The sequence below is a fragment of the Chlorocebus sabaeus genome, chromosome 27 (genome assembly GCF_047675955.1).
Source record: "Chlorocebus sabaeus isolate Y175 chromosome 27, mChlSab1.0.hap1, whole genome shotgun sequence".
In the NCBI taxonomy this organism is placed as follows: Eukaryota; Metazoa; Chordata; class Mammalia; order Primates; family Cercopithecidae; genus Chlorocebus; species Chlorocebus sabaeus.
This window is the reverse complement of record NC_132930.1, coordinates 43,451,090-43,474,277: the sequence shown is the minus strand read 5'-3', so window position 1 is coordinate 43,474,277 and position 23,188 is coordinate 43,451,090.

Here is a 23,188-nt window from a genome sequence, read left to right as displayed (position 1 = left end):
GAGGGCCTCCCAATCCAGACTCCCCCTTCAACTCCCTAAAATAACCATGCTGACCTCTGCTGTGCCCATCTCCACAGCGCTCACTACACGGCAGCCTTTCTCCTGACCTTGGTACATCGTGGGCTCTCTCTTGTCCTGGGCTCTTTGCCCCTCCTATTCCCCCTGCTCCTGGTGCTAACACAGCACTCACTCTAACTCATCCTTCAGGTCGCAGCTTCCACGTCCTCTCTCCAGAGACCTTCCTTGCCTCCCACCTAAATATGTCACACCCAGGGAGTCTCCATCACAGTACTCCAGGTCCAACATCATCATCTTTCTTTCTTTTTTTTTTTTTTTTGCTGACCTTGCACCCAGCATCTCCTGACTATAAGATCTGTAAGAACTCATCTGTGTTCTCAGAGCCTGGCTCATAGTTCTTGTTGTTGTAGATGTTGTATGAATGCATCAGGTATGTTTGGATAACACCAATGAGTGGTTCCAACATTCTTCCCAGATTTTAATGTCAGTGCTGCAGGACCGCAATCAAGTGAATTTAAAGTGACCATTTCTACTATTTCTCAGGAAAGGAACCTATTAGCAAGTCCAGTGTAGTTAACCATGGCCCCTTTGAAGGCTGGTACCTTGAATCCTCCTTAGTGTCTTCTAAGGAGGTTTGTACCCCTTGCTCCTTTCCAGCCCCAGCTTCTGTCTGCCCTGGTCTGTGCCTGGAAGGCTGATCCTCTCAACTTTATGACCTGGATCTCTGCTGGGGGGTCTTTGGGTGGGTTTTGCCCACAGGAGGCATTGCCAGAAGATGGGAGGGCAGGTGGAGAGAGAGGTTGGGGCGCTGCCTCCTCCCTGCTCCCTCCTTTGGAGGAGGGTGCAGTGGCTGCATCCTTCTGTGATAATAACCAACTCAGGGGGTACCCTGAGAGATGCTTGCAGATTCTCCCAAGAGGCAAAACTTCAGGGGGAGAATCTGGTTGCTCATGTTGCTGAAGAGGGACCACAGCCTGGGGTAGGGATCTACGCTAGTGCATGGGCTGGCAAGCAGGGCAGGGCTTTGGAAAGAACAGGGTTGGAGGATGATGACAAAGTGGCCTGGGGAAGAGGTGTGTGGATGGACCTCTCAAATGACTGCAGAACATGAAGTATTTGTGCCCTGTAGTAGTCAGGGTTCTTCAGAGAAACAAAGCCAATAGGATCACTGCACGTGTGCGCACACACACGCACACGGAATTGGCTCCTGCGGTTATGGAGCTGAGAAGTCCCCTGAGCTCCATCTGTAAGCTGGAGAACTAGTTGTTCTAGTCTGAAGGTTTGGGAACCAGGAAGGCTGATGTTGCGATGGTGTGAGTGCCAGTCCCAGGGCAGGAGAAGACGGATGTCCCAGCTCCAGCAGTCAGGCGGAGAGAGCGAATTCTCCCTTCTCCTGCTTTTTTGTTCCATTCAGGCTCTGAACCAACTGGGGGAGGCCCATCCACACTGGGGGTTATTAGTCTACTGATTCAAATGCTCATCTCTACTGGAAACACCCTCACGGACACACCCGGAAGTGATGTTTCGCATGATATCTGGGCATCCTGTGGCCCCGCCAAGTTGGCACATGAAATGAACCCCACGTGCCCCATGCAGATGCTCCCCGGAGGCATCCTTCACGCAGGAGGATCACAGGACAGACATGCTAGCCTGCCTGTGGGTGCCGGGCAGCCTCTTTCCAGCCACCCCAGGGCTCATTCTTGGGCTCACACACAAAATATGGCAGAGATGGGGAAACATACAGGCAAAAAATATGGCTGTCAACTCTCCAGGGCTGAGCTGGCCACTGCCATCGCTAAGGTCCCAGTCTCCAACATCAGGGGACAACAGTGACTTTGGGTGTGGCAGCATTACCCGAAGAGACCAGCAAGCACCCGGGGGCAGGTTGGTTCCCTTGTTCTCAGGGGGGTGGATGCATAAGCCAGATACAGAATCGCCTTCCCACCCGCTTCTGTCAGCAGTGTCATTGTGGAATTCCTGATTCACAGTCACCGTCGCCCACAAGCCTCACATCATTCAAAGGATTCCTGCGGTGGTGCAGAGCTGCGGCAAAGGGCCCTCGCCCGTGGGGTTCACTCTCATCACCTGGAAGCAGGGAGAAGGGCCTGCAGCTGCAGGCCTGGCTACCACACCAGCCTCCAGACAGCACGCAGCAGGTGGGGCCTTGTCCTGTGTGCCTTAGATGAGTGGCTGACTGTTTTGTGACTGTTACCTGCACAGCCACATGCGCAGGTTTGAGGACCAGTGGATGGAGTTAGGAGGAGCCCTTCACTGGCTTATAATCACCACGGTGTCAAATAATTTATCATCCAAAGTGGGGTACCTTAGAAAATGAAAGGGTGTGTTATGAATGATTATACAGGGCAACCCCAGATGTGGCCACGGTGTTAGAGTGTTGGCGCTGTGCGGTGGTCTCAGTATTCCCGTCTCTCCAGTTTTCCTGCGCTGAAATCTAACCACCAACACAGAGCGTTGAGGGTGAGGCTTTGGGAGGTGATTAGGTCAAGAGGTCAAGAGGGTGGAGTCCTCATAAAAGAGGCCCGAGGCAGACTTCTACCATGTGAGGACACAGTGAGAAGGCGCCGTCCTTGAAGCACAGAACCCTGGTCAGACACTGAGTCGAATCTGCTGGCACGTTGATCTTGGACTTCTCAGCCTCCAGAATTGTGAGCAAGCAATTTCTTTCTTTCTTTCTTTCTTTCTTTCTTTCTTTCTTTCTTTCTTTCTTTCTTTCTTTCTTTCTTTCTTTCTTTCTTTCTTTCCTTCCTTCCTTCCTTCCTTCCTTCCTTCCTTCCTTCCTTCCTTCCTTCTTTCTTTCTTTCCTTTCTTTCTTTCTCTCTCTCTCTTTCTTTCTTTCTTTCTTTTCCTGTCTTTCTCTCTCTTTCTTCCTTTCTTTTCCTTCCTTCCTCTCCTCTCCTCTCCTTCCTTCCTTCCTTCCTTCCTTCCTTCCTTCCTTCCTTCCTTTCTTTCTTTCTTTCTTTCTTTCTTTCTTTCTTTCTTTCTTTCTTTCTTTCTTTCTTTCTCTCTCTCTCTCTCTCTCTCTTCTTTCTTTCTTTCTTTCTTTCTTTCTTTCTTTCTTTCTTTCTTTCTTTCTTTCTTTCTCTTTCTGTCTTTCTCTCTCTTTCTTCCTTTCTTTCCTTCCTCTCCTCTCCTCTCTTTCCTTCCTTCCTTCCTTCCTTCCTCCCTTCCCTTCCCTTCCCTTCCCTTCCCTTCCCTTCCCTTCCCTTCTCCTTCCTTCCTTCCTCCTTCCTTCCTTCCTTCCTTCCTTCCTTCCTTCCTTCCTTCCTTCCTTCCTTTCTTTCTTTCTTTCTTTCTTTCTTTCTTTCTTTCTTTCTTTCTTTCTTTCTTTCTTTCTTTCTTTCTTTCTTTCTTTCTTTCTTTCTTTCGATGGAGTCTCACTCTGTCACTCAGGCTGGAGTGCAGCGGCATGATCTTGGCTCACTGCAATCTCTGCTTCCTGGGTTCAAGCTATTCTCGTGCCTCAGCTTCCTGAGTAGCTGGGATTACGGGTGTGCACCACCAGGCCTGGCTGATTTTTGTACTTTTAGTAAAGACAGGGTTTCACCATGCTGGCCAGGCTGGTCTTGAACTCCTGACCTCAAGTGATCTGCCTGTCTTGGCCTCCCAAAGTGCTGGAATTGCAGGTGTGACCCACTGTGCCTGGCCAATGAGCAATCAATTTCTGTTATTCATAAACTGCCCAGTCTAAGGTATCTTGTTGTAGCAGTCTACAGACTGATGCTGCCTTAACGAAGCACTACACATAGAGTGGCTTGAAGAAGGGAAATTGATTGTCTCATGGTTCTGGCAGCCAGAAGTCTGGGATCAAGATGACAGCTGGGTCGATTTCTATGGAGGAATGAGAGGGGGAATCTGTCCTGTATCCCTCTGCCAGCTTCTTGTGATTTGCTGTCCATCTTTGGCATTCTTTGGCTTGTAGGTGGTGTCACCATGGTGTCTGCCTTTCTCCCTGTGCGTGTCTGTCTCTGTGTCCATGAGGGCACCAGTCATTTTGGATTAGGGGTCTATCCTACTCCAGCATGGCCTCATTTTAACTAGTGACATCTGCAGTGACCCTATTTCCAAGTAAGGACACATGCTGAGGTACTGGGGATTTGTACTTCAATATGAATTTTTTTTGGGAGGAGGGCATACCATCCAACCCATAGCAGTCACCCCCTGATAACCCCTTGAACTAATTTTGCTTCTAGTTCATTAGGCGTGGTGTGTTTGGGGGTCCTGGTGCCCCAAGAAGGATGGCTTCCATCAGGGAGCAGGGCCACAGTCCGTGAAACTGGACACTGGGACTGAGGTCATTTGGGGCTCCTGCTGCTGCTGCGTGGCCTGGTGGAAAAGGGGGCACTGGGATGAGGGGTGACTGCTCCTAGTTACCAAGGACAAATAAGGTCACTGCTTGTTGGTATCTGGGGCCCAGAGGATCCATGGGGATGCTTCTTAGCACTGACATCTGATAAAAAAGGTCAGCTGAGCATGGCAGCCCTGAACATAGAGATGGGAGCATGACAGACCCAGATCATGGGTGAAAGCTTGGGTCGTTCCCCCACGTGGAGAACCAGGAGCTCTGGCACAGGCAAGGTGCCCATGAGTGGGTGAAGGAAGAAGGACTTGCTGCTGATTGGCCTTTTTTCCCCGCCCTCATCTCTCCTGGCCACCTTGAATGAAGGGTAGCTGTGATGGATGGTGTGGTGCTGTAGGCCCCAGGCAGGCATCTGAAGTGGCGTCTCCCTCAATGATACAGTCGCTGGTGGGACCCAGTGCCTCACTGTGTTGGGCTGAGAGTTTCTTCCCGGAAAGGGGGACGAGGATGTTTGCTGAGTGGCCACGGTGGACTGTGCTGGATTTCTCCACTTGACCTGTAGATCTATTTTTCACCTCTCACTGTCCAGTGTGGTGCCCTAGAGGTTGCATCACCTGTGGTCCCTGCCCTAAGGCTCCCGTGGAGTTTGGCCAGTGGGAGGCACCAGTTGGAGCTTGCAGGGCAGGAGAGAGAGGGGGAAACACTCCCCATCCTTCTCCTTGCTGTGGTGCTGCAATCCCAGGGTTGGCTGTGCTCTCCATGGTCACAGCTTGTGTCAGTGGATCCTGTGTCATGGTCCCAGTTCTCCTCCCCTCCGCCTTTCAGCCCAGGGGGTAACAGCCTTCTGTCTCTGTCCCTAATCCCTGGGAAATGCTTTCTGCAGGTCACCTCTTGTTTACTTCTCTGCTGTTGAACTATCTGGGGTGAATTCTGCCTCCGGTGAGACCCCAACATCTATGGAGGTCAGTGGAACTGGGGCATGTGTGTGGCTGTCCTGAGACTGGCTCTTGCCTCTGCTACTCACATGACTTCAGGCAATGGTCCCACCTCCCTGAGCCTTATTGTCAAATTAGGACAATAAAGTCCACTTTTGCAGGTTATTTGTGAGTGTAATGGAAAGAATAATTTCCCCCCAAAGATGTCCACGTCCTAATCCCCAGACCTGTGAATGTATTACCTTACATGGCAAAAGGGAGTTTGCAGATGAGATTAAGTTAAGGCTCTTGAGTTGGGGAGGTTGACCTGGATTATCTGGGTGGGCACAATGTTATCACAGGGGTCCTTATAAGAGGGAGGTAGGAGGTTCAGAATCAGAGAAAGAGATGGGATGACACCAGCAGAGGAGAGAAAGAGGAAGAGAGGGAGAAGAGAAGAGAGGGAGGGAGAAAGAGGAAGAGAGGGAGAGAAATTTGAAGTTGCTGTGCTGACGGTTTTGAAGATGGAGGGAGGGGCCATGAGCCAAGGAATGCAGGCACCTCCAGAAGCTGGAAGATCAAGGAAACAGATCCTCCCCCAGAGCCTCTGGCAGGAGCCAGCCCTGCCCACACCTTGACTTTAGCCCAGTGAGGCTGATTTCAGACTTCTGACCTCCAGAACAGTCAGAGAATAAGCTTCTGTTGTTCTAAGCCATTATGGTTGTGGAAATGTGTTACAGCAGCCATAGGAAATTTACACAATGAGAACAAATGAAAAAATTGCAGGAAGATGGCCTGCATTCCAGAGCAGGTGCCATAGAAATGATCACTGCATTTGGGAACAGTGGGCTCAGGTCTCCCCTTGTGGGAAAAGTGAATCTGTAGGCTCAGATGTGTAGCACACACAGCCCCTGCTGTCTTTGCTGGTCCTTTGCTGTCACTTATCTCATCTTCATTCACATCATCTTTTCCTTCCACTTCCAAAGTCTCTCCACTTTCCCAGTCATCTGTGGCTGCCTAACAAATGATCCCATGATGTGCCAACTAAGAATGGCCTTTTCGTTGTGTTTCATGGTATTGAGAGCCAGGGGCTGAGGAAGGGCTCAGCTGGGTGATTCTTCTGCTGCATGTTGCCTACACTGAGGTCACTTGGTGGTGTGACCTAGAGGTTGGACTAGAGGATGGACTGGGCTGGATGGCCCACAGTGGCTTCCCTGTAATTTATGATGCCTTGAGGGGGACAGCAGGGGCTGAGCTCAGCTGGGACTGTCACCTAAACCCTGAATATGGCCTCTCCAGCATGACAGCCCAGGGTGGTGGGGCTCCTTCCATGGTGCTCAGGGCTGCTGGTGCAATGTCCAGTGAACAAGACGGCAGTTATGTGGCCTTTGATGCCCAGCTTTGGATGTCCCAGAGCTTCACTTCTGCTAGGCTCTTGGTTGAGTGGGTCACAGGCCCACCAGACTCAAGAGGGGGAGGCATAGACCTCATCTCTTGATGGGGGGACTTGTGGCCAAACCACAACACTTTACTACTAGTTTTATTTTCTCCTTTTCCACCTGGGAGTTTCAGTTACTTTTCTCACATTGGACTCCTATTGGCTTTGTTCTCCATGCCACACGTTTGTTCATTCATTCTACAAACATCACCTGAGCACTCACTGCAGGCTGTGGTCTGTGCTGGGAACCCAGAGAGCACATTAGAGTATGTGACATGCATGAGTACTCGTGACATGCCAGGGGCTTTCTAAGTGTCTTCTGAGGCCAAGTAGCTTCCAATCCCCCCGGAAGGCAGGTACATTTTTCTTATCCCCGGCTTACACATGTGGATACTGTGGCACAAAAGGGGAAGAGGCTCACCTGTGGCTGCTGAGCTAACCTGTGGGAGAGTGGGCTTCCAGCTTGGGCAACCTAACTGGAGAGGCTTGTGCATAACCACCAGGCTCCAAGGCCCCAGAGGCGAGGAAGGTATGGCGATTGACCTCCAGGAGGGCCCTCTTGCTAGAGAGAGACCAAAACAAAAGTGTTGCCCTAGCTGGGCACTGCGGCTCATGCCTGTAAATCCCAGCACTTTGGAATGCTGAGGTGGGAGGATCACTTGAGGTAAGTAGTTCAAGACCAGCCTGGGCAACAGTGAGCCCTTGTCTTTACAAATTATTAAAGAAAATTAGCTGGGCATGGTGGCATGCACCTGTAGTCCCAGCTACTTGGGAGGCTAAGGCAGAAGGATCCGTTGAGTCCAGGAGTTTCAGGCTGCAGTGAGCTGTGATCGTGCCAGGTGTGGAACTCCAGTCTGGGGAACAAACAAGCAAGACTCCATCTCTGAATAAAAAAAGAGTGTCCCCCTAAGATGCTCTGTGAAGTATTGTAGACTTAGACTGGTTGCCCTGGAGCCTCATGCAGGGAGTGAGGAGGGGCCAGGTCTGTCTCTACTTCCCAGAGCAGAAGATATTAAGCTAGAAGGACAAGGGGAACAGCATTCCTGGCAGAGGAAACAGCATGTGCTTCAGGTTGGTGTTGTAGGAGCGCATAGCTTGTTAGTGAAGGGTGAAGTTCTGTGCAGCTGGGCATAGCCTTCCTGGGAGGAAGCTGTGGGAGCTGAGGCTGGAGAGGGCAGTGGCGGTGTCTTGGCAAGGGTCTTATGTGCTGGCCTGAGGGCACTGTAGGGAAGGGGGCGGACTTGGTAACTGCACTGGGGGCTGATTGTGTCTGTGCTTTGCGATGTGCTGGCTGGTGGCTGTGAGGAGGGGAGCAGGAAGCTTGGAGGTGGAGAAGGTGGGTTGTCATCCATCTCATTCCACCAGTGGGGGACGGGGAGGCTGAGTGACTCACCCAAGGTCACGCAGGCAGTGAGCATGGAGGTGAGACTGGGGCCCAGGCCCGTGGGATGAGCCACTGACTGTCCCCCCACCCCTCTGTGACCTCAGCTGCACCTTGTGCTGCGGTGACAAGGTGACAGGTTAAAAATAAAGCACTGTGGTGCTGCCAGGCCTTTACTGGCACAGGGTGAGGGCTGGTTATGTCACTTTAAAGAAATACTTCTCTGCAAGTGTGAGTTGAGCATGTTCTCCCTAGACATTCACCTGGGAACTGAGTCTCAAGAAATAACGCTCGTTACAGCTGCTGTCCCATAAGGACTGTCAGAGAAGGCTCAATAGTGGCCACCACTGAGTAAGTGCCTACTGTGTGCCAGGCCCTATGTGGGAAAGTAGCTCATACTTTAAAGCTCATCCGTGGGCTCCAGCTACTGCCCGTGCTGCAGGTGCCTCCTGTTATCCTCCCTAGGGATGAGGAGGGGTTACGTGAGGTCATACAGCCAGCAGGTGTCATTGAAGCCCACTGCTCTCAGGGCTGCAAACCTGTGGCCACTCTACAGGAGCAGGAAGGAGCCGGTGTTATCAGTCTGGCTCTGCAGGTTGAGAAGTGGAGGGTCTTGCCCAGGAAGGCACAGGTGAGGGGCATTTCACTCCTGAGAGTTGCACCTTCTGTGCCTCTGCCTGGGACTCCCTTCCCTGTATCTTTCTCATTATTCAGGTCCCAGCTGAAAAGTAACCTCCTCTGAGAGGCCTCCTCTGACCGCCCTCCATCTGGAGTTGTCTGTCACTGGATCCAGGTGCAAAGCCCTGGAGTGAAATGAGCCTGGCGTGTTCTGCGGCAGCAAGGAGGCCGGTGTGGCTAGAGCAGAGAGTGGGAAGGGTGGGGGTGGAGGTGGGAAAATGATGTGGTCCAATTTCCATTTTTACAGCATCAGTCTGCCTGCTCTATGGGGCATGGGCTTGGTGGTGGTGGGGGGCAAAGTGAGAACCTGGGGATGACTTTGGAGGCTACTGCAGTGTGGGAATGAGCAATGATGGTGGCTTAGACCAGTGGCTTAGCTCCAGAGGTCTGGACAGGATTAACCCATTTATTCAACAGATATTTACCAGACACCTTGCATGTGGCAGGAACTGAGCCGATGGGGGATCTGTCAGTGAAGGGACAAACACATAAACAAACAAGGGCATGTTGGGGTGACAGTACTGCTAAGAGGGAAGGTGGGGAGAGGGCTGCCAAGGGCCGGGCACTGTTCATTTAGGGAGGCAGGCGGGGAGGAAGTGTGAGGCTCAGATCCCCCTTCAAGAAAGACTTTGCTGTCCAGTCTCAGGGCAGGCAGTTGTTTGACTGCCTCTGGATTTTGGCATCTTCAGGATCTGCCTCTGCCACTGAACCAAGGCCATTCTTTCTGGCAGCCCTCAGCCAATGACTGCCCCCTGGAGGGGTTTCTAGGACCTGCCCATTTCTGCACACCCCAGGACTCCTGCGGCAGGCAGCCTTTGCCCTGGAGCTTGCTGTGGGTTGGCTGAGAGGGTCAGTCACACTTGCATGGCTGCCGGGAAGCTCTACCTGCCCACACTGGCTCTTCTACCTTTTACCTTTAACAAGTGCGACCTCCCAATAAACCTTTTCACTCGTAACTAACTCAGCATTGAAATACAGGGTGATGGTATGCTTGGCTTTACAAGAACCCCCAAGCTGTTTTCAGGAGTTGCTGCGCTGTCTTTGCATCTACAGATGTCATGCATGAGGGTTCCAGGCACTCTGCACCCTCATCAGCCCTTGGTCTTGTCACTTTCTTAGTTTTAGCCATCCTAAATGGCTAGGTTGTGGTTGTATCCCATTATGACTACTTCTTCTCTCCTTCTTCTCCTTCTCCTCCTCCTCCTCCCCCTCCTCCTTCTCCCCCTCCTCTTCCTCCCCCTCCTCCTCCTTCTTCTTCCTCCTCCTCCTCTTCTTCTTTCTCTTTTTTTTTTTTAACAGAGTCTCACTCTGTTGCCCAGGCTAGAGTGCAGAGGCATGATCTTGGCTCACTGCAACCTGTGCCTCCTGGGTTCAAGCAGTTCTCCTGTCTCTGCTTCCGGAGTAACTGGGATTACAGGCGCCCACCACCATGCCTGGCTAATTTTTGTATTTTTAGTAGAGGCGGGGTTTCACCATGTTGGCCAGGCTGGTCTCGAACTCCTGACCTCAAGTGATCTGCCTGCCTTGGCCTCCCAAAGTGCTGGAATTACAGGTGTGAGCCACCATGCCCAGCCCCATTATGATTTTAATTTGTAATTCCCCCATGGTTAAAAATGTTGAACATCTTTTTATGTGCTTATTTCAGACTTTTAAAAGTCTCATGGTTTTAGGCTTCATATGTAGGTGTGTGATCTGTTTTGAACCAATTTTTCTCTGAGGTGAGAGGCCTGTGTCCCATTGTGTTTTTGCATGTGGATGTCCAGTTGTTTCGACACCACTGGTTGAAAGATCACCCTTTGCACATGCCCCAGGCCCAACGCAGGTGCTGGGTCCTTTATCCTGTAGAAGGTCCTGCCTTCTGGATGTACCTATGGCTTCCCTCTGGTGTCCCTGGGCACTTCCCTCCAGCCCCTCTATTTTCGTAATCAGAAATCCGCAGAGCTTTAATTAGATTGAGCCTCAGGCCTGTTTTTCTTGGCAGGAATGCTTGGTTATTGGTGAGGTGGGCTTCCCAGTGCATCCCGCCAGAAGGCACCCAGTGTCCGGTGTTCCCACGGGTACTGGAGCACAGGGTGACCAGTGGGGTCGGGGGCGAGAATTTGCTACTTGGTTAGCTTCCTTATCAGCCCTTCTCATGGCTTCACCGAAACAGTCAGGGAAGTTAGATTAGGGACTCTACTAGATGATTCCAAGAAGCTATTGTTGCTTTGTTAGGTGTGATAATGGCATTTTGGTTATGTAAGGAAGTGCCCATATTTTTAGAGATGCATGCTGAAGTGTAAGGGCGTGATTTTACTTTAAAATCTCCAGTGGAGAAAAAATAGGCAAGAGAAAAAAAGGGAGAGATGAAGCAAGTGTGGCAAAATCTGGATAATCGTCGAATCAGAGTGACTCCATGCTTTGAAGATGAGTAAATGTTTTCATAGGCAGAGGTCTGAGTTGCACGAGTTTCCCCCAAATGCTCCCCCAACCCCAGGTTATCAGGTGAATGTGAGCCATTGGGAGCATTTAGAGGCTGTCTGCTACCTGTGCTTGGGGGCCATTAGCTGTTGCTCTTCTTCCCATCTCTCCTTCCTCCCCTCTTTCCTTTTCTCCCCTCTTCCATCTTTTGTCCCCATCCTTTTCCAAAAATTTGGGGGTGACCCTCGGCAGAGCGCCCGCTTCACTGCTTGCCCTTTCTCATAAAGACCACCAGAGGGCGCCATGATTTAAGTCCGTCGCTGTTCCTGGTGCTGAAATTCTGAAAGCGGGTGGAGCACATGATGGGCCCGGGAGCTCCTGCGGGCTTCAGCCCTGTTTTCTGTTCCTTTGAAAACAAACACACCTTTCGGTCTAAGAAATATACTGTTTTATATTCCCAAGATGTGGTCCCCAACCTTAGCATCCCTGAGGTTGGAAAGAGAAGGGACGGCTGAGATGCTTAGTGGAGGGTGCAGGCCTGGGAAGGCTTTGTTGGAATCTGCCACTCACCAGATGTGTGGCCCTGGGCTAGTCACTGCACATCCCTGAGCCTTGCTTTTTCTCATTTGTTAAATAGGAATGATAACCATGGCTCCTTTAAGAAGTTATTGTGAGGATTAATGAAATGCTGCAGATTTTAGTAATCTCAAGATACTATTATTCCTAATGCTATGACCACTACTAGTACTTTTTTTAAAGCACATGCTGTGTGTCAAGGACCCCTCCAGTGCACCCCCTCCCAGGTGTGAGGTCAGGAGATGTGATGTCCAGCTCAACCCTGCCTTGCCTGTGACCACCGGTTTGACTCTGGCTGCACTGCAGCCACCCTCAAAATCTTATGCCTTCCTTTTATGGAACATCCTGACCCTAAACCTGACCTTGCAGGGTTCCCATGGATATGTCTCCAAAGCTCTGAATACAGTGGCCAGTGCACCATTGATGCTAAGTCAGCGACAGCTGCTATTATCATTCTCAGGGCCCTTCTCATTTAGCTACATGTTGGCTCTATGCTTTGTGGGTCCCCATAACTCCATCTCTGCATGCTTCTCTGGAAACTGCACCCCCCAGCCCCACACCACCCCCAGGGACCTGTGGTGCTGGAGCATTGCCTTCCATAGCTTTCTACCTCTATTCACCACAACCCTTTGTAGCTAAATCAACAGTAGATGTTGGTCAGCAAAATAACTGATTTTGCTACAATATCTTGTTTGAATCCATATGATGACCCTAAGAGAGAAGCAAACATTGCCTTACTGTGTTTACCTTACAGCTGAAGAAACTGAGGCCCTGAAGGATGAAACTGCCCACCCAAGGTGCCCCAGCTAACAAGAATCAGGCATGGAATTGGGGAATTTTTAGAAGAAGAGAGTTGCTCAGAAATTCTATAGGAGAAACTGAGGTCAGAGGGGTGCAGCCACTGGCTCAGAATTGCTGAGTGCATTCATATCTGAGCTGGGATGGGAACCAGGCCCCCTGACCTTGGCCCAGAGCCTCTTCCTTGGTGTCTAGTTCTCTGCCTTGAGCCTCAAGAAAAGAGACTTATGTAAAAGAAACATGCTTGACTTTATTACCCCTGAGACTTAGACAGTAATTTTTAGTGATTAGTCTTCTGACATGCCTGGTCCCTCATGGCCTGTACCTTTTAGGCATTTGATTTTGTACTCACTTGTGCCTCTAAAGCACCTTGTTAGTGGAGGTAAATTAACTTATTGATTTTGAGCTCCACTGCTACTATGATGAATTATAACATGATTTCAGTCATTTTGTTGTTACTTGGGCATTTGTTGAAATACTGGTGCATTGGTAGAGCTTCCGAAATGAATTTTTAACAAATCCCTAAAAACTATGTGAACTTTTCCTAAATGCCTGGAGGAGGCAATAGGCCTGACTTTTTCAGATCTATGTTCTTTGATTAATAACGTATCTCCTGGTGCTGGTATGGTGAGGGTAAGCCCAGGAGAGCCCCAGGCTGTGGGGTCCCCTTTGAGAACGGGCCTGGCATTAGGCAGCAGGCACTGGAAAAAATTGTCATCCTTCCTGATACTGCATTTACAATCTTGGGGATTTATCCTGAGGAAATTATTTAAAAAGTTAAAAAAACTCCTTCTGCCTAAATTCACTGCAGAATTATTTGACAGTAGGAACAACACAAAGTAAACCTGGAATCGACCTAAATGTGCAGGGACAGGGACATTGTTTTCCAATTGTAGCATTGGTTTGCTTCTGGGAGTTTGTGTTAATTTGCTTCTTTGGAGCATCCATACTTGCAGAGCGCAGGGAGAAGGGTATTAGCTGTGACCGGCGGTTTTTTATTTCAAGGGGAAGACTCTCGCTTACGCTTCTTCCTTTTCTGCCCGAGCACAGGGGGACACTTTGTGCAAATAATCACATACCATTTAGAAATGCTTTTGGGGCCAGGTGTGCTGGCTCACTCTTGTAATCCCAACACATTGGGAGACCAAGGCAGGAGGATCACTTGAGGCCAGAAGTTAGAGACCAGCCTGGGCAACATAGTGAGATCCTGTCTCTAAAAAAAAAAAAGATAAAACAAAACATTAGCTGGGCATGGTGGCCCACACCTCTAATCCCAGCTACTCGGGAGGCTGAGTTGGGAGGATTGCTTGAGCCCAGGAGTTTGGGTCTGCAGTGAGTCGTGATCATGCCACTGCACTCCAACCTGGGCAACAGAGCAAGACACCATCTCTAAAAACAAAAATAATAATAGTAATAAACTAGGAAAGCATTCAGCTACAAGTAGGAGGAAAATTGACTAGATGGGCTTCTGGTAGCTGGAACTGAAAGAGATAGGGCTGCAAAAACATTTTCACCATAAAAGGCAAGGGTTCTGCCATCCAGAACTCATGGCTTGGCTGGGTGAGGCCAACAGGAACCAGGCTCCACTGTCTTCCTGCTCTGCCAAGCTTAGCCCTGGACCAGACCATCTTTCTCTGAGTCTTGTTCTTGTCCTTCAGTAAACGAATGGGGCCAGGGTGAGGGTGGTTGGGTGGGGGGACACTAGGCTTCTTTTACCCTTCCTTGGGGGCAATCCACTCTGGGGACTTGAGGGTCTTCCACTGAAGGCACATCCTTGGATGAGCAAAGGCTGCTGTGTTGACAGCTCAGCTTGGGGGGCCTAGAAAGTCACAGATGAGATTTCTCATGGGTGTTACGGAGAGCAGACCCATGTAGAAGAAACATGCTCAGCTTTACCACCCCCAGTACTGCTTGGGGCAGTATCTTAGGTGTGGCTTTCTTGCTCATGGTCACGAGGTGGCAACTGGATGTCCAGGCCCGGGGTGTGAGGTCATGGGTAGCAGGATAGGCAGGGGAAGGGCTCCTGTTTCCCGGCACTCCTCACTCATGCTTTATGTGACAAGCTGGGTGGCCCCTAGCTGCTTGCCTGTCTCCACGTCAGCCGCTTGGTTAAGCATGGTTCTCAGGGGTCCCTTGGCCAGCTCTCCTAGTTCTCAGGGGTGCCTTGGCCAGCTCTCCTGCTAGCAGCTGACATCAGGGGAGAAACCTGTGATGCCCTTTCCGGCAGCCAGTGTGCATCAGGGCAGCGGTGCTGGGCACTGTTCCCACAAAGTAGCGTCTGGGCTTCTGTCTGGGAGGGACCTCTGAGCCTTGTGACCAGCTCCGTGGCATCTCCTCAGTAGGAAAAAAAACCTACGTCCCCAGAGAAGGAATTTGATCTTTGGGAAAAGACAGACTCATCTGCTGCCCAGGTTGGGGAGAAGATTGGAAGGAGGTGGAGCCTTCCTGGTTGGTTGAAAAGAGGAAGAGCAGAGGCCTCCCCGTCTGAATTGCCCTCTGCAGTTTCAAAGCTGGTTCACTGGTGTTGTCTCCCGAGCCTCACCCCACTCCTGGGATGTGGGGGCCAGAGCTACAGCTCACTGTGGGGACCAAGCCAGGCCCAGATGCGAGGCACTCGGGAACCATGAGAGGGCGTGATCCTCTGCTTTCCACCTTCCCAGGACAGGTGTGAGAACCGCATCAGCTCTGCCCACACCCCCTGAGCATCCACTGTATGCTTTCATTTTTTAGGGGAGGCTTTCTACGAAAGAAACCTGCCTTTGGCCGTGTTAAGAAGTCTCTGTGATTCTTTTGTAGGTTAAGTAGAGAGACATCAGCAATGCTTCAGAGAGTTAAGCGCCTGGCAGGGTGGTGGGCAAACCACCCTCACTAGACAAAACTCCAGAGTTCAAATCTACCAACATTTTTTCTAAAGCAAGTGTTTCCATAACCGTAGCATCCTTTAACAGCATAGTGTGGTCTCAGGTTCAACAGTCATTGGGATTATTGTGTATAAACTTCTCCATCTTAAGGAAAGCGTGATGCCTTCTCAGCAAACAGTTCTAGAGGGAAACTTATCTTTAGGACAAGATACGGAATACAGTAGAGCTTTAATATCCACCACAGGGTCCTGGGTGTGTAAATAATCCCTCACCTTTTCTGTAATAATTTGGCAGAAAGTTCTGGCTGGCCCTGGCTTGGTCTCTCACGGCAGCTCTGCGGTCTCATTCCTCTGTCACGTCTGACCCTGGTTATGTTTTCTCCAGCCAGGGCTGAAATAAAAAGTATGGAATGATCATTTTCTGTTTCCTCTGCACAGAGACAACTTCCTGCTTTGGTCCACTCTCCGGGGTCTGTTAGACCTGCTGTGTTATTCATAACGTACGCAATCCATACGTCTAGCCTAAGCAAAATCGAGAAATGAATATCTGTGCACCCACCATCCACGCTAAGAGAGAGAATAGAACATTCTAGGATGGCCCTCCATTGGGAGTTCATCCACTCCACCATCTAAGGCAAGCTGGTCCAACCTGGGGTCCGAGGGCCGCATGTGACCCAGGATGGCTTTGAATGCAGCTCAACACAAATTTGTAAACTTTCTTAAAACATGATTTTTTTTTTTTTTTTTTTTTTTTTTTTAGCTCATCAGCTATCGTTAGTGTTAATCTATTTTATGTGTGGCCCAAGACAATTATCTTTAGTCTTAGTATATTTTATGTGTGCCTTACAGAAGCTGAAAGATTGTACACCTATCTTCTAAGGGAACTGGATCAGCAATCTCTGGCTTTACCTTAGTTTTGGTGTTGCTACACAATGTATTGGTTAGTGTTGCCTGCATTTGCAATTTAAATAAAATCACAGAGCAGGCCTTGCTTTTGGCCATCTAACACTGTGTTTGAAGATTCCTTCCTTCCTTTCTTCCTTTCCTTTCCTTCCTTCCTTCCTTCCTTCCTTCCTTCCTTCCTTCCTTCCTTCCTTCCTTCCTTCCTTCCTTCCCTCCCTCCCTCCCTCTCTCTCTCTCCTTCCTTCCTTCCTTCCTTCCTTCTCTCTCTCTCTCTTTTCCTTTCTTCCTTTCTTCTTTTCTTTCTTCCTTCCTTTCTTTCTTTCTTTCTTTCTTTCTTTCTTTCTTTCTTTCTTTCTTTCTTTCTTTCTTTCTTTCTTTCTTTCTTTTCCTTCCTTCCTTTTCCTTCCTTCCTTCCTTCCTTCCTTCCTTCCTTCCTTCCTTCCTTCCTTCCTTCCTTCCTTCCTTCCTTCCTTCCTCTCTTTCTCTCTTTCTCTCTTTTCTTTCTTTTCTTTCTTTTCTTTCTTTCTTTTTCTTTCTTTCTCTGTGTTTCTCTCTGCCACCCAGGCTGGAGTGCAGTGGCATGACCATGGCTCACTGCAGCCTTGACCTCCTGGGCTCAGGTGATCTTCCCAACTCAGCCTCCTGAATAGCTGGGACTCCTGGTGCACACCACCATGCTCAGCTAATTAAAACAAAATTTTCAGTAGACAAGGGGTCTCATTGTGTTGCCCAGGATGGTCTCAAACTTCTGATCTCAAGCGATCCTCCCACCTCGGCCTCCCAAAGTGCTGGGATTACAGGTGTGAGCCACCACACCCGGCCTCTTTATGAAGGTTTCTCACATGATGCCATGTGCTGCTGAAGGTCGCTCATTTCCCTGCTCTGTGGCATTTCATTTTGTAAATATGTCACGGTTGTGTACCTGTTTCACTGCTGACGGATGTTGGGTGGCTGCTTCTTTTTGGTATTTCAGGAATTTCTGTAGGGCAGGTGCCCAGGGGCAGACTCAGCGGCCCAGAGAACACATGTCTGTTCAGCTTTACCAGGTCCTTTCAAACTGTTCTGCAAAGTGGCCCTCCAGCTCTGTGCCTTTGCCAAGAACTGATATTTGTTTTTTGTTTGTTTGTTTGTTTGTTTTGTTTTGAGATGGAGTCTTGCTTTGTTGCCCAGGCTGGAGTGCAGTGGTGCGATCTCAGCTCACTGCAACCTCTGCCTCCTTGGTTCAAGCGATTCTCCTGCCTCAGCCTCCTGAGTAGCTGGGATTATAGGCACCCACCACCATGCCCAGCTAATTTTTGTATTTTTAGTAGAGAAGGGGTTTGGCCAGGTTGGTCAGGCTGGTCTCGAACTCCTGACCTCATGATCCGCCCACCTCGGCCTCCCAAAGTACTGGGATTACAGGTGTGAACCACCGTGCCTGGCCTGGTATTTGTTGTTTTTTTCAACCGTTACCATTGTTGTTTTCTTTGGTGACTGTGTTTATTGGCCACCGTGGTTGACCCGTAGGAGGCAGAGGCTGAGCTGGAATTCAGTGTGTGGGGTGTTGATTAGGAGGTGCTCTTGGGGTCCACGCCTGATTGGTGAGGGAAGGCAGCAGGATTGGGCAGAGGGAAAGCTGAGTCGAGTTGCAGTCCAGTGACAGCTGTGGCTGACTGTGAGCGGCTGAGGGGCTGCGGTGGTGCGTCCACGCCATCCTGCCTTGGGCCCAGATGGCTGCTTCTTCACGCTTGCCCAGTCACAGGAGGCGAGCCACTCTGCAGGTGTCTCCTGACAGCACCCCGCCTGCTGCGGCAAAGATCCCTCCTTGCAGGGTGTCTGGGCAGCCCCTCCCTGAGTTCACTCTGCCGGCCGAATACGTCTCTGTTCTTTGAAACGCAGACCCTCCCTGCTTTTCTTCCTGTTGGGTTGTTTTCCAAAAACTGATTACAACATTTTTTTCCTTCTAATATATTCTGCACATGAATCCTGAGTTCATACCGATTGCAAATATCTAAAGTTGTGGCTTTTTCACTGAAACTTCACAGTGGAAGCACAAAGTCTGGTTCTCTATTCCTTCTCGTGTCAGTGTTGGTGAGCTGTGGTTTTCTAGAAATTTATCTGTTTCTTCTAAGTTTTCACAATAATCTAGCATTATCTTTTTTCTTTTTCTCTTTTTCTTTGAGACAGTCTTGTCCTGTCACCCAGGGAGAGTTCAGTGGTGTGATCTTGGCTCACTGCAACATTTGCCTCCCAGGTTCAAGCAATTCTCCCTGCCTCAGCCTCCCTAGTAGCTGGGTACAGGTACCCGCCACCACGCCACCACACCTGGCTAATTTTTTGTATTTTTAGTAGAGATGGGGTTTTGCCATATTGGCCAGGCTGGTCTTGAACTCCTGACTTCAGATGATTCGCCCACTTTGGCCTCCCAAAATGCTGGGATACAGGCGTGAGCCACCACGCCCAGCCATTCTCGCATTATCTTTTAAATCTCTGTAATGTGTTCTGTCCTGTCAAATTCATTCTTCCTTAGTTAATGTTGCTGGAGGTTTGTTTACTTTATTAATCTTTTCGAAGATGATCGTGAGGTTTGGGGGAGCATCCACGAGGCATAGGACTGGCCTCTGCCTACAGTGTGGCCTCTGTCTGCGGCGTGCCTTGTTTAGTGCAGATCTCCAGGGGTTACTGCTGGGCGACCAGGGACAGTCACAGCACCTCTCTGGGCTTCAGTTTGTTCATGTGGTGGGTGGAAGTGAGCACACTGTTCTCTGAGCTCTGTAGAATGTCACTGCCCCTTTTGGAGGGTACTGTGGTCTTTTATCATTATCACAAGTGCATTTGACTTAGCTCCTGGATAAAGGACAGGGGCTCTGAACAATTTGTCGTGAATCCCTTAAAGCACCTGGCAGCTTAGCCCACACTAGGTCTTCGAGAAATATTTGTAAGATGACGGCACCTATGTGGCGAGGGAATCAGTAGCTCAGTCAGCAGTTTGCTGCCTTCTCAGGGATTCCACTTGGTTCCCCTCCTCCCTTTTTTTAAAGTTAGAAAATGACTCACATGGCTGGGCACAGTGGCTCACGCCTGTAATTCCAGCCCTTTGGGAGGCCGAGGTGGGCGGATCACTTGAGGCTAGGAGTTTGAGACCAGCCTGGCCAACTCTACTAAAAATACACAAATTAGCTGGGTGTGGTGGCGGGTGTCTGTAATCCCAGCTACTCTGGAGGCTGAGACACGAGAATTGCTTTGGGAGGCGGAGACTGCAGTGAGCTGAGATCGCGCCACTGCACTCCAGCCAGGGTGACAGAGTGAGACTCTGTCTCAACAAACAAACAAACAAACAAACAAACAGAAAAAATGACTCATGGTCCCTTGTGAGGGTCTGATCTGGTCAGGGCAGGGTTTTTGAGGATCTGACCACTCGGTCCACCTCTGCTCCAGCGCTCCTGTGTGACAGCGAACCTACGTGATGGACAGCAGGCAGAGAGAAACAGATATTAATTAATTAATTAATTAATCTTGACCTGTATTCCAGCAGCTCCCAAATGCTGCAAGCCTCAGGTGGCAGCTATTTTGGAGAATGGAGCATAGGACAATGCTGGTTGTCTTCCCAATATCCATTATTCCTGGATTTCTGGCTAACAGCCCTGACTTAAATCAGGGGGCTGTGTGCGTGACTGAAATTCATATTCCCAGGTCTGTAATTCAGCAGAGGTGATCATGGGACCCAGTTCTAACCAATGAGACATAAGCTGAGATCACTGGGTGGGGCTTTTGGGAAAGATCCTCCACAGAGAATGACTCAGCTGGCACCTGCACTTTCCCTTGTTTTCTTCTTGTCTGGAATGTGATGGCTGGAGCAATGGCAGCCGTTTTGTAATCATGAAGTGACCTGAGGACACCATAGGCTAAGGATGAAGAAGCAGATAGACATAAGGGACCTGGAGCCTTAACCACAACACAGAGTTCTGCTCCAGTGCTGGGTTGTCGGTCTCTGGCTTTATTTTATAAAAGAGAAAAACACTACATTTCTTCCTAGCTTTCTAACACAGCTCCTAACTGACACAGGCCGGGAAGCCCAGATGGAGATTTTTGCTTCTTTTCCATGTATCCCCGTCAGTCTCTCCTTGATGCACAAGGAAAGGCCAATCTGAGCACATCCATCTTCATGCAGAAACCACGTGTGTGGAGCCCTCATGCCCTGTGGTGGGAACATGAAATGGTGTAGCCACTTTGGAAAGTAGTTGGGCAGTTCCTCACAAGGTTAAACATAGATTTATCTCATGACCCAGCAGTTCTACTCCTAGGCATCTACCCAAGAGAATTGAAGACATCCATCCATACAAAAAGGTACACACGAATGTTCATGGTGGCATTATTCATAGTAGCCAAAAATGAAAACAACCCAAATGTCCATCACCCGATGAATGGGTAAACAAAATGTGGTCTATCCGTACAGTGGAGTATTATACAGTTCTGAAAAGGAAGGAAGCCCTGTCACACACTACAGTGTCACTGAACCTTGAACACATGTTAAGTGAAAGAAGCTACACACAAAAGACCACATAGTGTATGATTCCATTTATAGAAAATGTTCATAACCAGAAAATTCATAGAGACAAAAAGCAGATTAGTGGTTACCAGGGGTTAGAGGCTTGGAGAATGACCACTAATGAACATGTGGTTTCTTTTTGGGGTGATGAAATATTTTAAAAGTAAATCATGGTGAGCGCTGCACAGCTCTGTGAATATACTAAAACTACTGAATTGCAGACTTTGAAAAGTAAAGTGTATGGTACATGGCTCATGCCTCAATAAAGCTGTGATTAAAGACTGCATATGCTTTAAAGTGAGAAGCTTGGTGTCACTGGAGCCAGGCGATAAAGCAGGGCAGGGCTATCTGCAGGGTCCCCACGGGCCTGGGGCAGGTGGCCACGTGGCCAGTTTCTGCCTTCTCTAGTGGAACAGGGTGGCACGGTGGTTAGGACCCAGACTTCTCTACCTACACAGCTGCACGTCCTTGGAGAGATCTAGTTCCTGTGCCTTGGTGACCTCACTTGTCAAATGGGGAGACTCCTGTATCGCCTGCAAGGTTGTGGTGAGGCTAAGCGAGAGTAATCAGGAATGCCTAGCGCAGCTTCCGCCTGCAGGGACACTCAGCAAACCCCGGATCTGATTCTTCCATTTCCCTGCACACTTGTCCCCCTTGACCACTGCCCAGTCGGCAGGTGCTTCTGTAGTCTGGGTTTGAGAAGAACTTTCAGAATGGTAGATTTTTAATTTTTTTTTTTAAAGGTGAGAAGGAAAGCGGTGTCAGGAATCGTCCTCCGTGTTGTTACAACATATTATAAAGCTCAGTCATTGAAATAGTCTGGAGGTTATGCTCGACTTGGGAGAGAGACTGGTGAAGGGCCACGTAGTACATGTGTGAGTCCCCTGTGGCCGCCAGAGCGAAGTCCACAGACTGGCTGGTTTAAGACGACAGAAATGTATTGTCCCCAGTTCTGGAGGTCAGAAGTCCAAGGTCACAGTGTGGGCAGGGTTGGTGCCCTCTGAGGGCTATGGGGGGAATCTGTCCCAGCCTCTTCTCCTGGCTTCTGGTGCTTTGCCCGCAACTTTGCTGCTCCCTGGCTTGTGGAAGCCTCATCCCAACCTCAGCCTCCATCCTCCCACAGCACTCTCCCTGTGTGTGCCTGTCTGTGTGTCCACATTTCCGCCCTCTCTCTCTTCTTTTTTGGAAGGACATCAGGCATGTTGGATTAGGGACTCAGCTTAATGATGCCATCTCAATGCATTTCATCTGCAACTACCCTATTTCCAAATAAAGTCACATCCTGAGGTTCTAGGGGTGAAGACCACAGCATGCAGATTTTAGGGCGAAGCAATCCAGCCCTTCCTGATGGAAAGTCAGAAGTAGGTTTGAGCTGTATAATAAATCACTCACTGTGTAACAGGCTCAATATTTGTGGAGCACCTGCTCTGAGCAGGTACCGGGAAACAACAGTGATACACTGACAAGGTCCCTGCCCACGAGTAGCTCAAGCAGCAGGGCGGGGAGGACATTTCACGACGGTGCGGGAGCGGCCAGCTCCTCGCGTCTGCTGCCTTTGTAACGAGAACAAGTTAGAGGGACAGACTGCATTTGCGGCCGGCTCTTTCACGCACGTAGCACGTGGTGTGGGTGGTGCCACCGCTCCAAGGCTGAACCCCAAGCCCCTTCGGCCAAGGGAGCATCTGCCGCCACAGCGGATGACTTGAGGTTTTATTTTACAATTTCATTTGCCGCGTTATTGGCGTTTGGAAGATGACATGACCTCATCTCCTTTTTCTTTGCCTAGTGAAAATAGCAGGTGGTTTTGTTCCCTTCCCACCACTGGGTGTGTTTAGCGCCATCATAACACAGATTGTTAAATCATCCTTGTATGTTTCCGTTTTGCTCTGAAACGCTCCCGTCGCCGGGGGCGATGAACTTGGCTCAGTGCACCTGTGTGTCGGTGGAACTTGGCAGATGGGCGGCGGGCACCTCTCCATGCCGATATCTCTACCCCGAGGAAGGGGCCGTGGGGTGGGGTAAAGAGCCAGGAAGAGGGGAATCTGGATTTGATTCCCAAATCTGACATCCCAGCCGTGGAACCTGAGACAAGTCACTCAACTTGTAGGGGCGCCCGCCTCAGTGACCCCCGGGAAGATTAAATGGAATGATCAATGCAGAACTTTTTTTTGGATTGTTTTTAATATGCTAAAATATACATAACACAAAACTAATCATTTTAAGCATTTTCGATGTCTAATTCAGTGGCATCCGGTACATCCCCATTGTTGTGTAACCATCTCCACAACCCATCACCAGAGCGTTTTCTTTGTACCCATTAACACCAACTCTCCATAACCCCAGCCCTGATAACCCCCATTTCACTTCCTGTCTCTA